This window comes from Meles meles, chromosome 5 (genome assembly GCF_922984935.1).
Source record: "Meles meles chromosome 5, mMelMel3.1 paternal haplotype, whole genome shotgun sequence".
Taxonomy (NCBI): domain Eukaryota; kingdom Metazoa; phylum Chordata; class Mammalia; order Carnivora; family Mustelidae; genus Meles; species Meles meles.
Window position 1 is genome coordinate 70,190,985 of NC_060070.1, and position 3,185 is coordinate 70,194,169.

At 37.6% G+C, this 3,185-nt stretch overlaps 1 pseudogene; it reads left to right on the forward strand.

Annotated features, from left to right (window-relative positions):
• Positions 1-222: 222 nt before the first annotated feature.
• Positions 223-1,572, forward strand: LOC123942153 (annotated as a pseudogene).
• The last annotated feature ends 1,613 nt before the right edge of the window (positions 1,573-3,185 follow it).

Genomic DNA, 3,185 nt, shown 5'->3' on the forward strand with positions numbered 1-3,185 from the left:
AAATTTCTTCTCTCTGTTCACGCCTTGCACTACACGAATGCACTTGATTTAGGATGACTTGAGAGATGGGATCTGGCTGTGCTTCTTGGGAGTTTTGCCATTAACATCACAAATAGTTTTGATGGGGGTGGTAGTAAAAAGTAACTAATAAAAAACCAATCACACACTTATTACTAACTGGCAAAAAGGCATATCCCCTGTATCAAGACCAGGTAATAAAAGATGTTTGATAAGTTACAAGCCCAAAAGTCTTCTGTGGCAAAAGCAAATCTGCTACACACTTACTTGAAGTAAGATTCTTACTGGATTTAGAAAAATTGGTTCAATTACATGCTAAACAGTAAAAATAAAAATGATAATGATTAATAACAGCTAGGATTTCTTGAGCATTAAATCAAATAAATTACTTCATATGTTTAGAGATAATATGACTATGTGACAGGCCATGAAAATATTATCTGATAACTACAACAAAGGTTAGTAGTTGTAAATGACCTTTCCTCTGCCTTCAGGAAATAGGAAACTGCTCTGTTTGGTGTGATAGAGCGAGGACACAACTTCTCTATGTTTACCTGTTGTTTGGAGCATCACCATGAGCACCGACTCATCCCCCATGCAGCTGAGCAGCTCTGCTACTAGAACGTGACCCCACCCTGCCTGAAAGTTCCCCACTTGCATGGATCCCAGCTGGTGCTCTTACACACGGTTAGGCTCTGGTCTGTGCTGGCTGTGTTTGGAAACCTCCTGGTGATGATTTCCTTCCTGCATTTCAAACAAAGGTTCTTCTTGCCTCCCTGGATGGTGCTGCCTCTGGGTGGGAGTGGTCAGGTCCGTGCAGAGCTGCTGGTACTTCGGGCCAAGTTTCTGTCCCTTCCACATGTGCTTTGATGTGACATTTGGTTACTCTTATCTCTTCCACTTGTGCCTCCTCTCCATCGACAGGTGCATTGCTGTCTGGTCTATCCTAGCAAGTTCACAGTGTCTGGGTCAGGGATATGTCTCAGTGTCTCTTGGACCCTGTCCCTTGTCTACAGCAGGGTCGTGTTCTACACAGGTGTTCTGTGATGATGGGCTGGAGGGACTCTCTGGTGCCCTCAACTATGTAGGAGGGTGTCAGACAGTTGTAAGTCAATTTTGGATTCTGATATATTTGCTATATTTTTTTCACACCTACATTTGTTATGATGATTCTGTACAGTAGTATTTTTCTTGCAGCCAGAAAACAGGCTATAAAGATTGAAAACATTAGCAGCCACGTGGAAGCCTCAGGGACATACAAAGCCAGAGTGAGAGAGAGAGAGAGAGAAAAGCCACTAAAGCCCTGGGTATCACGGTGATAGCATTTTTGATCTCGTAGTTACTGTGTATCATTGACTCATTTATTGATTCTCTTGGAGGAGTCATAACACCTTCATACGTTTATGAGATACTTTGCTGGTTTGGTTATTATCACTCTGCCGTAAACCTTTCATTTATGCTTCACCTTACCCTTGGTTTAGGAGAGCAATAAAACTCATTATAAGTGGCCAAGTATTAAAAGACAGTTCGTCAAACATAAGTTTGTTTTCCTAATGAAGCTAAATTTCAAATTGAGGAATTTGTTGTTCTATTGAGAATTTCCTAATAACTGTGGCATGAATCACAGACATGAAAATGATCCATTCACTTGGGGATGAGAAATGAGACCTCAACTTCAGTAGCACAACCTTTATGTTTTTAGGTGAACATCTCTAAGCACTTAAAGGGAATATGTTTATTAAAAAATGGCTGACATAAGTTATATTTTCTAGTTTCCTCAAATCCGTGTGCTTCCTGGCTTTGTTACTTGTTAATTATTTTCCTTTTCAAGGCCTCCCTTTAGGCTTATCTTTGGGTCCCCTTCAAAGACTGTGTAGATCCGTGAAGTTTCATGGCGCCTGTCTTTCCGGAATCTGTGTACTTGACTTCCATTTTAAACAGTTTGTTTCTTGGAGTCCAATCTTTCTGTAGCTCTTGAAGTTCTCTAAGGCTGATTTCAGGCTCAGGACTGGATTCATAATTTATATTTTGGGGGATATTTTGTTGAATAACTATGAGCAGATGGTACAATTTCCACACCAGTGATTGTCCTTCCATGCGATTGTTTTCTCATCCTCCCAAGTGTGTGGTTTCACCTTCCAGCCATTATGGAGGGCAATTTTCTGTTATTTTCTTTTCTATAAACACTATCCAAAGTGTGTACATTGTTGATGACAAAAATAACAATGTATTGCAAGTTATGGAGAAAGGATGGCTCACTCAAGAAGTGTTGGTGTGGCATACAGCTTTTTGGAAAAGTATTATTAAGCATTCCTCCTATCATAAGCAAAAAAAAAAAACCCTCATATTTCTACATGTTAAAAAACTAATAATTTTAGAATTTTTCAGTGGAAGAATTATGACCAAAACTTATTATAAATTCTTGCACTCAATTTAATTTTTTTTCTAAATTCAAAGGAAACAAAGTCTAGTTAAGGAAAAACAAAAATGTTAACTTGGAAAAGTATTGGCAACATACATGGTGAAAGGAGGGTTAGTAGATTTAAAAATAGAAAGGTCTCCTACAAAATAGTAAAACAAAGATTAACAGCTGACTAGACATATGAATAGGATTTCACGGAGAAAAATACACAATGCCTAATAAATACATGAAAATGTAAATTTAAAAATAATTTTGAATGCTAATGAGAATGTGATAGAGTATCATTTATCAAATTGGTAAATATTAGAAGTTTCAATAATACTCAGCATTAGAGCGTGGGAAATTGGACACCTATGCAAATAGAACATGCTCACATTACAACTTGGGAGAACAGAATTTATTACCTCTTTTTCGAGAGGAAGTGGGAATTTAAAACACACTTGTCACTTGGCTCTGCAGCTCTTATTTCTAGTAAGTAATCCGGGGATTAGAGTCAGCCAAGGACGCAAAGATGACAATAACATTCACTGTATAACTTTTAATTATCAACTGGAAAAAGCCTAGATCCATATGGGATATATTAAATAAATTATATCCCACCTATGTAGTGGAGGGTTATGAAGTCATTAAAAAGTACAAATGAGTTCTGCATAAATTGACATGGAAAGACAATCAATACTATTTTTTTATTAAAATCGAAACAAAACCCCAAAACCCAGACCCAATTATACAACAGTATATGAAA